General features: G+C 35.7%; 1 long non-coding RNA gene across 1 annotated transcript; it reads right to left on the bottom strand.

Annotated features, from left to right (window-relative positions):
* Positions 1 to 4,203: 4,203 nt before the first annotated feature.
* On the bottom strand, positions 4,204 to 13,836 carry LOC127476294 (uncharacterized). The gene is made up of 3 exons (XR_007906538.1): positions 13,704 to 13,836; positions 4,960 to 5,022; positions 4,204 to 4,295 (listed from the first exon to the last, which is right to left on the bottom strand). It is a non-coding gene; the product is annotated as an uncharacterized LOC127476294 (long non-coding RNA).
* Positions 13,837 to 14,491: the final 655 nt, after the last annotated feature.

The following is a 14,491-nucleotide window of genomic DNA, read 5'->3' as shown; positions in this document are numbered from 1 at the left end:
CTACATTATTCATGTTTCCCATATTTTAAGGACTTCTTGTACCGATGGATGTTCTTAGCTCTATTTTTATAGAGTTCCATTTTTAATCTACACATTTCTCTCTCTTCATTGCCTGGGTGATCCTGATTTATAAGCACTGTAGGTCAACTACAAAAAAATGTTTTGATTTCCTGAGATCTCTTTGAAAATGAAATGGCTGTTTTGAGGAGTAAAATTTGGCATAGAGCAGAGAAAAAAGTGGAGCATATATAAATAAACACATCCTTGTAGTCATAGAGGGATGATGATGAGGGTTATCAAAACTATAAATGACCTTTATTCCCTCTGCTTCTGGCAATTTTTGAAAACTAGAAAACTTTGCTGCAGTTACAGTAGAAAACCCAAAGGCATATATATATATAACTATTATAGTGTTTCCATACTGAGATGTTCCAAAGCTAGGAAAGTTTTTATTGAACTGAAATTGTAGAATTAAACTAAAAAAAATTAATGTCTGCACACTGAAGAAGAATTTAAAGAAACATAACAGGTCTTGATAATCAAAGATGAGGCAACTTGGGCAGATCTCATCTGCATGTGTGCATGGCACAATAAAACAACGATTCTGATTGCAAGATGTCTCAAAGCAAATAATGATTATGGTGTCACATGTGATTAGAAAAGAATGCATGCAATGACCATTTCAATATCATGCTGAGCCAGTAGGATATTACCTGAGCCTCTAACCTTAAATATTTCCCAATTCCTCCAGCAATTTCCTCTTATTTTTTTACTAGTTTTACTTTCACCTTCAATTAGGTCATTCTGATCAAAAGTAAAATTAAAATACTAAGTCTAAACAGCTTCTAAAATATTTGGAACATTTCCGTAGTGAAAAAAATTAAAGGCAGAATATATGCAATGGTCTTCATCAGACTTTGTTTTCCACATAAGTACAAAAATTAATAATATGTTATCATAGATGACATGGAAATGATCTTTGCCAGAACTTCTTATTTTAAAAGACTTTATTCTTTATTATGAATTACTGATCTGTTAATTGTAGATGTCCATCTTTAATGTTGAACTGCAGGCATATTCTGAAGCATAAACCTTATTAAATGTAACTGAGAGTGTTCAGAATCATTTACTTGTCTTCTTACCATACTAAAACAGTTATTTTCTCAACAGTGATTTTATGTTTTAACTTCCTACACACAGTAGAAAAGCTGTGAGTAGGTAAGGAAGTGCTCCCTCCCACTTTTGCTCTCCATTCCACAGGGACACTATGACTAGCAAGGGAAAAGGAGAGGGAGAGCCACCATGCCAATGGTCTGTGCATTTCAGCTGGGAAAGTAAGAAGAGTTAAAAATGCAACATATAAAAAGAGTCTTGTGACTTGCATTTTTGTGTGGCTCAGTTACTGTCTTCTGAGAGGAGAAATGGAAAATTAGCCAGAAATCATTTTACTATGGTTAGATGGAATTTCATAAACTAGATACAGAGATAACAATAAATATTTTAATAAGGAATTATTGAAAAACTAGCTCAGCCTAACCCAAGAAGTTACCTTTATGAATCAAACACCTTTATGACTCCAGAAAGTATGCCAAAAGGTTAGATACTGTTGCATCTTTGGGTATATTGCACCAATTGATGATAAACTCTTGTCATTAGCTCAAAAACTTTTGATGGTTTAACTTAATATAAGCTGTTTCTAATCAAAATTGTTATCATCTCTCGACACCAAATGATTTCACACCATATTAGGTATTTCTCATTTTCTTGACATGATTTGAAACAAAAATATAATTAATACAGGCAGCATGCTACATTTAACCAAAGATTAAAGCAAAAAATAAATATGTACCATGTCTGCCTGGACCAAACTAATACTGCTGCATTTTTTAGCACAGATTTAGTATTAATAGTCCTGGCACTACAACATCAGGAAAAATATTTATAAGTGCTAGAAGGAAGTATAAGCAAGGTGTACTTTATCTGTGTAAAGACTGCTGTAATATCTCGGTGCCCTACCTGTTAAATGTAAAGTTTGTTTTCTTGTTTACACAAAATAGTAAGAAAGGGTTTGGAAGAAATCAAAATCAAACAGACTATGTTGCAAAATAGAAAATAATGCTGCAAGAAATTAAACAAAGAAAAACAAGAATGAAGATAAATCCAAATTGTATCAGCTACAGCAGAAAAACAATACAGACATGAACTTTAGAAAGAACACACCTTTCCTAGCACAATATAAGCAAAAGTCACATTCCACAGATAACTCAAAAAAGTAACAAAAATGTAATAGCTAATCACTGAAGACCTAGATCAAACAAAGTCCCAATATATCTATTCTGAATCCAACCAGTAACAGTTTTACGGAAATAGGTGTAGAAAAAATAGAGAAGTCTTGGCCTTCCAGGAAGTTATTGCATACATATGTATTATCCCTGCAACAAATGAGAATTCTCACCATTGGTTTCCTGCACTTTGTCCCCTTTGTGTTTGACCACTGATGCCAACAATTTTCTCCGACTCCACAGGTGCTGAACATATTCTCTCTTTGAAGTTGCTAGGATTTTGTGAGAAGTAGAATTTATACTTGTGCAAATTAAATGGATTTAACTTTCTTGATAAACGTACAACAAAAAATCAAACTCCAATTCTCTGTGTTTTAATGTAAAAATTTAACAAAATATCTGTAGCTAACTTTAAGAAAAATGAAAAGACAGAGCTATAATGATGTCTTGCCTTGTGTCTGCAGGTATCAGTCATATATTGTTCTCTGGAAAAAGATTCTCACATTTCACTACAAAAGAGTGCAGTAAATTATAATTAGGAAAAAATTTATATCACTTAATAGCGGTTTCATTGTGAAAAAAGAGGAGCATAGCATGCTGTACACATCCTACCACACATTATATGAATTGTCCAAAATGACTTATGAGCTTCTCTTATTGAGCTAAGGTAATGTGCAGGCACAGGACACTACGTATATTTGGAAGCAAAGCTTCCAAAGCTTTTAAAAGAAACAATGCTGGGAACCAATCAGGAAAATTTACTATAAGACAAGGCAAAAAAAAGATATAAAAAAGAGGCCTTTTCCTTCAGATGGAGTTCGGCATTCACAGTCTACAGCAATCTCTCCCTTTGTGTACACAGGAGAACTGATGAGCCAGCCTACTTCTCTGTTGGCAGTGAGAATCACTCTTGCTCTATATTGCGAATCAAACACACACACACGCACACACATGGGCCATACTGAAGATGAAAAACAACGTGCCTTAAAAGGAAACAGAAGTAACTAGTATATTAAAAATAATAATGCATAATAATTATACTTCTTAAACTCCTCAAGTTTGAGGAAGGCTTTTGCAACCTCAGTGGAATCTATGAATTTTTCTCTCCCAAATGTAAGTATAACAGTTTGGTTTTGCATTGTGTAGAACTCACCCTTTTCATTTTTCCAGTTTAAAGATAAGAAAATTACTTTTTTCTTAGTAGTACAGAGAAGTGTAATCAGTACTTCCCTCCACAGTCTCAAATTCAGCTGAATGAAAGGAAGATTAATCACCAGTGGGAAAGAATCAGGGAATACACTCAAATTATCACAATCTCCACAGCTTTATTTTACAGTTATTCCTACTGAAGAACCTTTTCTAAGGATGCTAAACCAGCCAGATTTGAGAACTCAAATCATTGCATGACACATGTAGTCAGCATCAGCTTGCAATGAACCCAGCACAAAGGGCTTTGTGGTTACACAAACACTGAAAAAGTTGTTTTCAACCTCATGAGAGTCGACTTTGTAAAGAACAAAAAAAGTAATTAAAAATGCTTTTATTAATTTAGACAGTAAGGTAAAAGGAAAAAAAAACAGCAAACAAAACTCACAAAAAACACAGCTGTAGCTGCTTTAGGACATGATATCTTTTTCCTTTGAAATAAGAAAAGGTAGAGAAAGAAAATTGTTTCAAATAGAACAGAATATATACTGCTTCATTTTCACTGCTGCATTCAATAGGTCCTCACAAAGGAGGTTACAATTGTTCCAACATCAGCAGCTCCTTATTCTGCTTTTCATAGAGATTTATAAACATAACCAAGAGGAAAACAATCTAGTATCTACACTGATCCTCATTAAGATCTTTGAAACACAATCAGAATCAAACTGCTACACAAGCAATGAAAACACCACTTGTGAAAATACTCACTGAAATACTTTTAGCCCAGTTTGGATTCCTCTTGTTTCCAGGTTAATATTTGGTTCTGCAAAAAAGTTTCTCCCTTTCCTCTGCTCTGCAATTACTGTTCTGCAACATGACACAAATTCATCATATGCCATGCATATTCTTTGTGGATGTTACTGAAACAAGACTCTATCAATTGTCTGTAGATGGAGGCAGGTCCATGAAGGTAGGTCAGATATTAAGAAGAGAAATACTTTTCATCAGGAGCCACTTTCTCCCCATTGATTGGAAAGAGCATCTACAGTGACACAGTGAAGAACTGTGGTACTTCAGCTGTGCAGGGTTGATGTAGACTGCCTATTTACATACTTAAAATATAAGGCTCATTTCCATGTATTAAAAAAAAATATATATACTAGGCTTAAATTGTTTTTTATTAATTATTTTTCAAGTTGGAAGGATAACTTGGGATGTATATTCTGGGGTGCTAAATTTGTGTAGGAAAAGAAGCAAGGCTATAGGAAATCAGGTTGTCAAGGATAAAATGCCACCATTAACTTCTTTTGTTTTATCCAAATCTGCAGTGCAAAGTTTCCTTTTTAGTACAAGTTATCACTAGCCTTATCAACACCTCAACATTTAAGTAACTAAAATTAAAAGCAGCTAAACTTCAGTTTTATTTGTCCTCATGCAACTGCTACCGACCTCAATTTGATACAAACAAAATTGACACTGCCTTTTTTATGAGGTCACAACCTTGCCTCTGTACCTCCAACTACCCCTTTACCTGTAACATGGCTTCGCAAAACATCAAAACTACGGCAAAATGCAATTTCCTCTGAACAGCAGCCTACAAAAGAAAAAAGGATTTGATTAGGGGAGACAAAGAGATGAGCTGTCAGTTCCCATTTTGAAATGAGCTATCAAGAGACACCACTTGAGGAGAGAGATTGAATGAGCATATTTCAGTTCTAGCAGGTTTACTCCCTCCGATGCTACTAAACAATAATTATAACATATAGTAAGTGATCCAGGGAGGGACTGTATAAATAGAAAAAGCCCACAATTCAAAAGGGGCAGGAGCTAACGCCTCCTTCAGTTACTGTAATTTGTGTTAGTAGAGGGCCTCCTAACTTGTTTGTTACTTAGCTCAGGCACCTGAAAATTAAACACTGCACAAAGAGGATTAGATCATGCCAGATTTATTTGACAAATGCCCTGCCCTTGTTTTGCATTATTTTTACAGTTTAAAAAAATCGTATTATATACTGGCTTTCTTTTGCCACTTCATGGCACAGCTTTTATGGTGACAGATGTGCCATTTTGGCAAGCTGCAAACATGGCTCAGCCCTTTCATTATCAAGACCCATTTCAAGGGGGTTGTAACATAGCCTGGAATTAAAGCCTTTTCTGTATAAAGGAGTCAGTCTCAAGCATGGAAGGAAAACAAACAAAGAGAAAACCACAACACCCCCCCCCATATAACTCCTACAGAAGACAAATTTTTTTTTTTCCCAAGCTTTCAGAACTATGTGGTATAGAAGTGAATAGATGGTATGTTTCTCTGAAAGACTTCAGTCATGTCTTTGTTACCTCTACTGTCATGAAATCAATGCCTTCTGACCACCAGTGATTTTTGCTTGAACTCATGCACTAGACTCCTGGACTTGTTATAGGCTAAACATGCACTTATATAAAAATGTGACCCTTGTCACTAACAAGTAATTCGCAAACTGATTTAGATAGTCATTTCTTCGTCCTTTCTCCTTCTTGCAGAGAACAGTACCTTTTTCATCTATAATTTATGCTGAATCACAATACGCAATTTAATTCATGACTGGAATTATGTTTTATTAAATATGCACAACTTTGCTTAGTGAAAAACAAATGAGAATTTTTTTTTACTGTAGTATTATAAGAAAGGATACTCCAGGAGATTTTTGTGCCCATTCATGTGTCTAATTTTGATTTATATGTTTCATTTTGTGCTTTTGAGCAGTCACATGCACTTCAAATTGCACTCACTTTACTGTGGTACCTTGCAATTTTCCTGTTATGCACAAAGCAATCCAAGTGATGAGATTACTTGCACTTAGAAACCTTACATGATCATGGCTAGGCTTCGCAAACGAAGATTTAGGAAGGCTCTATCCACATTTATTACAGGCACGCTGGTGGCTAATGAGGCCAATACGAGATAGACATATTCGATTGCAAAAGGCACAGCAGAAAGACTCCTTAGGTGGTATATTCTGCAAGACACGGTTCTTTCTGCGTTGCCTTTTCTCCTTGAGACTGATCCTGCGTGCATTCTCAAAGGCATCAGTAGTGTTACAGATGGTGTGTCTCCAGACCTCCCGATTGGAGGCCAGAGTAGACCAGTTATGTTGATCAATATGGCCAAGGCTGAGATGTTGTTTCAGGGAGTCCTTGTATCTTCTCTTCAGGGTTCCTCTCTTGCGGCAGCCAGTGGCAAGTTCACCATAAAGCAAGATCTTAGGGAGGCGGTGGTCCTTCATCCTGGAGACGTGCCCTGCCCAACGCAGCTAACAGTCCATCAGAAATTAATCCTCTAGCTAAAACCTTCACATTTTTGAACAATTGGAGCATTATGGGTGATTATAAGGCATATTCAAATTTTGAAACCAAAAATTATATTAAGATTCCCTGGAAAATAAAAATAATAAAAATACTGAAATCTATTGCAATAATTATGTCAATGAGGGAAGGGAGAGTAAAACCCTGAGCAACTTGGTCTAATCTCACAGCTGCCCTTGCTTTGAACAAATTGTACCAGAGACCCTGAAGTCCCTTCCAACCTGAGGTTTTCTATGGTTCTATGGAGAAAGAAGTCATCACTTAAAATGCCAGCCAGGGTTTCACTTAGGAAACCCAGAAGGTATTGCATCAAAAATTAGAAACTGAATATCCAAGAAAGAGAACAAGTTATTCCATAAGACCCACATTTGATTTTCACAAAAATAAAAATCACACCCTAATACAACTTATGCCAATTAAAATCACCAGGAGAGAAAGCTTCTGTGGCCACACAGTTGGACTGCACTGAAATCTTGGCACAACCGATATCAGAAACAGTTGCAAGAATAATAATACTGAAGGTAATGGGCAAATCTAAGAAGACACAGTGCACTGGATAAATTCCAAAGCAATAGAGCCTTTAGCAAGAGGAAAGGAGAAATGTCAGAGAAAGATAGATCTATTTGAAAACTAATGTTCTGTTTTGTAGAAATGTTCAATGATGTTCACTTTCAGATAGATCAGACAATTTCTTATTTAAAAGCAAGCACAACACTTTCTTGGAGAAATGACAGGGTGATTTTATTGGTATTTTAAAAAATGCTTTGTATTTCTTTACACAAGCTGGCAACAAGACTAGATCTTTATATGAGAAGCACAAATAAGCACTGTGCAACCACATACTCCTATTCAGAAAAATTTTTTTTTTTGGCCTAACCAGACAGATGTGCCCCTCCTCTCAAAAATACACTCAAAATAAGAGAAAATTTCTGAGAAGGCAACACTTCGGTCCACTTTTCTATGCTCAGCTCCAGACAGTACTTTTCAGAGGACCACAAGTTCTTTAAACTGCAGTGGATTTAAGCATTCACAGCTTAATTTCAGTTGATTTCTACTACAATTGATTTTTATTTTCTTTTTGAAGTTCTAGGATGTTTGCAATTTCTTATGCTGACCTGCTGGTTTGGCTTCAGTAAATTTTTGTCACATCAACTCACACTGAATTTTCTTCAGTCCCACACTGAATTTTTGTACAACTAAATATGACATAAACTATACTATTTCAGCATTTCAAAAGGAATCAGGATTTTATTATTTCAAACATGGTCATTGCTCTTATTGAAGCATTTTCTAAAAATTACTTGTAATTGAACAAAGATAAAGGATTGAAGAGCATCACAGCATCTGAGTCTTGATTTCTTTCTTTAGACTCCAGACTAAAAGAAAATCTCAGTAACATTATAGTCTTTTGTATAACACTTACAAATAATACTCAGCATGAATTTTTCCACTTTTCCCTTGTGTATTTTTTTGGCTTTGAGACTCTCATCAAATGCACTGAATGACTTTATTTTGAGAACTGGAACAAAAGTGATGTAACTATCAAAATTTCATGCATATATTTTCCCTTTATAGAATGGAACTTTCCATCCTAAATATTTCAGTTTAGCATTTGTGAGATCATTTTTCTCTCCCCTTTTTTATTTGGTTGGTTGTTTGGACCCATTCCCCTTAACATGGAAAACAAACTGTTTAAGTAGAGAGAATAGTGTCAGTCTGGTATACAGACAGTAATTTTGTTGCTGTGTTTAAAACATAGGACAATCATCTCCAGCATTCTCTTATTGCACTCTTACATCAGTTATGGGAATGTTGTTGCCAAACCAGCAAATATGTAATAGAGTGGCAACTGAGAACAGGAGCGTATGGATGCCTCTGAATAGGCACATCCTTGCTCCTGAGGAAGGAAAGAAGTGGGAATTTGCTGATTACTACCAGTGAATTTGAGGCCTTTGCTTTCTATCCTTGTCTCTGTGTTGACACTCAACTGCTACTAGTTTGAGCTACCCAGATCTGCTCAAACTGCAGTACATTTAGAGCAAATTCTGATGAAGAATGTTGCTGTATTTCTACCAGGAAAAGAATACTAAATCTACACTCTTGCATGTGCCTAAACTTCTCCTTATGTGGACATGCTAAGATCAGTAGGAAAATCCAAAAAACCAGACTAATTTGCTGGCAATGATGAGAAGTTTACTTTTGTTCTCATCTATAATTCTGGGTCAATTAACTAAGGCCATAAATATGTCATTATTTGATTGAATAAAATCTACCCAACTCAATACATCTGGCAAAATTTTGGAGCAATTTGTGACCATTTGGAAAAAAGAAAGGAATGTGTGATAACTAACACAATAATAAAGAATATATCTCAAGCCAAACTATTTACTTATTTTGAAGATACAGTAGAGAAACCATAAATCTTAACTAAAGCTATTGAAACTGCCTCAAGGTGATTTTCTGAAAGATAATTTGGTTGACGAAATTTCTATACTGTGGATAAAAACTTCACAAAGTAGCTGAAGTGTAAGATAGACAAGGCAAATGGGCTGAGGCAGAAATACAGAGAGTCATGGAGGGACCCTTCTGCTTTACTCAACATTGTCATAGCTTCAAGCATGGAGGTTTTGTTTCAGGTCAGGTAGGAAGTGTTATGTTTCCATAACCAAAACAGAACTGAAAAAAAATCAGGAGAAGGGAAAGTATTGCATCAGTATTTTTGAAAGATAAAATAATTATACAAATCCTTTGATCTTCCATTATCTTGCTGTTTAGACTTCTGCTGTTGTAGAATTAACATTGGCATAAATCCCAACTTTTCAGTCATTATAAACAGGAGTATAGTTTTATTCTAAACTATATTTAGGAAGATATTGAAGATACAAGAAAATTACAGAAAAATCCACAGATGTACAGCCTGAATTTGAACACCATTTTTAGTTAATTTCCAAGAGTTCACTCAGGTCTAGGGAAAGGTACTTAAAGATATTTCAGAAATAACCTGTCATTTTCTATCTCTGAGATACTTTAACAAACAAAAAGGGTTTAATACAAAATAAAGGTAGCAAGCTGCTCTTAAACAGCTAATCATTTTCGAGAAGGGAGTATATTTGCTACTGGCATGGTAAAAGAACATTACTTAAACAGTGAATGATGAGAAAGTTAGTAGGAGAGTAATATATTTTTACATGCTTTTCACAGGTTTTGTCTGAAGTTTATTGTTACAGTCTGTACATTTATGAGATATGATGAAAGACTTGTTAAAGATGATGTTTATGATGCAGAGTATCTTGACATCTTGAAGAAAACTGGGAACACTATAGAAACATGATGCTAGTCAAGAGACTCTGGTGTCTTTCCAGCCAAACCATAATAGTTACTAGCAGCTATAACTGTAAAGGTAGAAGAACTTGTTAGTGCTGTAACTCTTTTGTATATAGTAAAATGAGGGAGGATTGACAGAGTTGATACATTCAGGATACTTAGTTCTAAGAAAATGTGTACAATAGTTTTATACATTGCAAGAATAACAATGTGGATATACAATTTTGATACGGATATACAATAATATTACTGAAAATCTGAAAGCTTAGCCAGGAATATCTAAACTAGTGCTATGAACAGTCTTGCAAATAATGGGAGGAGACAGTTGCTGGATGCATGTCATTCTTTTTCAGTGTAGAAATTCTAAAATGTTTAGAGAAATGGCCTGATGACTCAATAAATAGCACATTTCCTACTTTAGCTGGCAATAAATATGTAACTCACTGATGTATCAGGTTCCCTAAAGTATTTTACACATATTTTATTAAAAGTCCCTTCAGAAAAAGTAAAATGTCAACATCATTAACTACTCTACTATAGATCATAGGTCTCTACTGACTCTGTACTCTCTAGAAGATATTTTCACCATAGACTGAGTTAAGATAGGGTATTACTTTTTTCGTATGGGTGTGTATGTGTTTGGATGAGGTTTCCATCCCTTCAAAGACAAAACCAGCCAAAGATGACTTACTGTTTGCATTTTGAGATACCTTGAGATTGAAACAGGGTATTGATTAGCAGCTTAACAGGATATTCAAAAAACTGACATGAGGCTGTAAGTTTATTAGTAACTAATCTGTTCTAAAATTTAAACTACTACCCACAACTACAGCCATGTAATTACTGACTCCTTTCCACTTCTGTTTTACAGAAAACTCTGTATGGGGAAATTTTAAAGAACAAGTTTTTTTAAAATGGTTATAAAAAATAATTCAAACAAAAATTCAAACCAAAAAATTAAAACTCCAGGTTTAGAATTACCACAGCAACACTACAAATTACTTGGGTTGTGTGCAATAAAAACCAGAAGGACTATGTCATCTATATTAAGTACCTGGACTACTGTATGGCAAATGCAATTTTACTGCAGATGAATGTGTACCTATTTTAGAATAGTTACAATATTTTAATAAATCTATCTGCAAAGATTCAAGAGAGAGAAAATAAATTACACTAAATGGAAGAATGATACAGCATAATGACTTAAAAAGGTCCTCCAGCATCTCAATCAAGTATGCAATTTGTTTCATTTTCCCTGCCTGCAATTCCCCATGCAATTTCAAATGTCTGTGATATTTATCTTCACTTCTTCTCCTAAACACTTTCAACCAATATTTAGGAAATAGGCAATTCACACATTTCTAAGGACTGAACACCTCATGGGTGAACAAAGATTCCACCTGAAAATATTTAATTATTAATCAACTACAGTTTTCTGCAATTAGGAAACAATTTGAAGTGTTAACACCGGTGGGGGAGACTGCAAGCCATAGGGGATACATTTTCCTTACAAATGCATTCTGTGCAAGACCTGAGAAACTAGTAGAATTCAGAGTCGGCAAAGCTTTGTAAGGCAGAGCATGGTAGAGACATATATGCCTAAGAATTCCCCACTATACACTGAATGGTGACAGTGGTTATCGTACAGCGGAAATTCATAAAATATTTAGGAGAAAGGGAAGTGAACTAACATTGAGCCTGCACCCCTCAGGCACCCAGGCACAGAAAGTGACAACGTACGCTCTCCTACATTGTCCACCGCAATGTCGAGCAGATCAGTCAGAAAAGCAGTAACTTGATCTAAAATGTTAAGCACTGGTTTCTGAAACTGCCTGTATCTTAAACCTCACTGAAAGAGATTACAGTACACACATTTTACCTATGAATGTCATGTAAATCGTAAGAATACAAGGCCTTCCTCTAGTTGTTCACTCCAAACTGTTAGGAAGCTAGGGTAAAATTGTTGATTTATCATATTTTAAGAGATATCACATGTGGCAGTTGCAGCTACACTCAAATCTTTCTATGAGACTTTTTATTTAATGAGAGATAAAAATGGAAATACTTGCTGAATGGCATTCTCATCATTTATCATTGGTGCTTCTTTTGGCAATGTGACTAGGCCTCCAATGTCCTAAGACAGGATGAAGAGTTGTTTATTGAGATAAAGAGTGTGACAGGAAACAGAATTACAATGATATATAACTTTATTGAACATTAGTTAGGCATTTCAGAATAGATGGCATTGTTAGTACAACGAAATGCAAAAGGTTTAATGTAAAAAATATTGTGACCCTATCAGAGTGCTTTTTGTCCCTATGCACTCACAGAAATGCAAAAAAAATAAACAGTTTTCAAGTGTGCAAAATAGAATCCTGTATCTGGGTCTCTTGCCCATTGTTATTAGTTACTGCTATCAGGGCAAAGACATGCTTGAAGGTAGGATTGTAAATCAATTTTTAGTCCAAAAGACATGATTACCATGGACACAAATTAATTACAAGAGAAAAAATCAGGGGGGAGCCAACCTGTATCCTACTTAGGAAAGCTAAAAATGTTTATGTCTTCAACCCATTTGCATTCCAGATAATCATCGGTAGTAATCATGACGGACACCCTAGTGGCTTAATGGAAGTAATAAGATAAAATACAAGGCCCAGTGGTACTGTCTCTTTCTTGCCACATACATTTTCCTCCCAAGTTTGCTGCCTAATAGGTTTGGTTTTTACTCCAAGAAGTAATATTATGTATAAAACTAATTCAGCTTTGGCTTGCCCATGTCATTTGCCCTTTACAAAACATTGTATCACCAGAGTAGGAGGATCTTCAGCTTGACAGAGTAAAATAAGCAATTTTTTTCTTTTGTTAATATTTGTTGTTACCTAAACATTTTGCTTCGTTTCCTATTAGGCTGGATTTCTTCTACTTCCTCACTTCCATTTTGTATCAGACCAAACGCAAAATTTCAGCTGAAGTTCAAGTGTCACTGTCAGTTCATTATTAGGAACAGTGATTTTGTCATTCAATATCACATTCATTATAATTATTGTCAATGAAACATATTCACATCATATTATAATGACATTCAAATAAAGAACTATGGGCAACACCCTTCTTCAGTTCAAAAATAGATTATCAGATGGGAAACCAAGAGGTTCTCTCTGGTTCTGTGCCAGACTACTCAGGTGACCACAGGGAAATCACCTATGATGGATAGAGATCTTGTCTCTCATGCCATTCCATGGTTATTCCAGTCCATATGAACTTTCTGTGATTTTCATACAAGGAATTTCATTGTGCTGACCCCACTTCTGTTAAACACAGGTACTGCTCACCCACCTTTGAAAACTACAGATTAGCAATGCAGTATAAATATCCAAGCAAATCATTGTAATTCTCAGATTCTTGCAATATTTTCTTTTAAATCTCAGTTTCTTGCACTATTTTCTTTGTAAGAGTTATATCAATGCTTTATTTACATGGCTGTCTATCATCCAGGGACAGCTGAGATGCAGTTTTCTTGGAAATGAGCACAAAACCTCAAGGATATATGCTTCTTTAAGAGGTAAGATGTACATTCTCTAGAACTACAGCCCAGAGAAAACTTACCTCCCTTAACAGAAAACCTGTTCTTTATGGCATAAGAAGGTTGTTTATGATATGAATTCAGTTGAAGAAGTATAAGGGAAGTGCCACAGTCCGAGAGGGGATAGGGCTGTGACACAGCACGGATAGATCTGGAAACAAGGATGCAGATGGAATGCTTTATTGAGGCATGCACGGGATTTTTTATCAGTTCAGGTGGAGAAAGGACCAGAACATGGGGTGGAGCATGAGACAGACAAACGGGGGAACAAATTGGGATAGGGACGCAAGCAAAAGGGGGAGGAACGTGGGAGGAGCCAGGGAAGGGAAGGGCGAATGGTGTCCTTTTCCAGGCAGAATGATGTCTGTCTTCTCTCTGCAGCTTCTCCAGCCAATCAGAGAGGGGAGCAGGGAAGCAGGGAGCAGGGAAGAAGGCATGTCTGGGCATGCCCGGGAAATATAAATATGGGGCAACATACAATGTGTATATTTATAAGCACATAAAAACTGTAAAGTCCGTATAATAAAGTCCTGTCAATTGCTGTATATCTTCCTCCATGCCTGGAACTGTTCCCATCCTGAATCTTGCTCCTTCACGGGGAAGCATATTTTTCTGAGTAGGAGTGGCTGTTTAAAACACATTTTAAGGCTTTTGAATTTTAAAACTATTGTATAGGAGCAGACAAACAATGAGCCCATGAAGCAGCTGAACCATATTTGTTCCTAGGTTCTCATGAGGGACTGTCCTTTGGTCACAGTTGTATAGCATAAGGGAGCAGGACTCAGAGATACTGAGTTTGTGGTGATCAGTG

This window comes from Manacus candei, unplaced genomic scaffold, assembly GCF_025592945.1.
Source record: "Manacus candei isolate 608988 ecotype Guabito, Panama unplaced genomic scaffold, ASM2559294v1 h1tg000049l, whole genome shotgun sequence".
Classification (NCBI taxonomy): domain Eukaryota; kingdom Metazoa; phylum Chordata; class Aves; order Passeriformes; family Pipridae; genus Manacus; species Manacus candei.
Note: the sequence above shows the minus strand (reverse complement) of the source record. Positions and strands in the feature narration are given on the sequence as shown.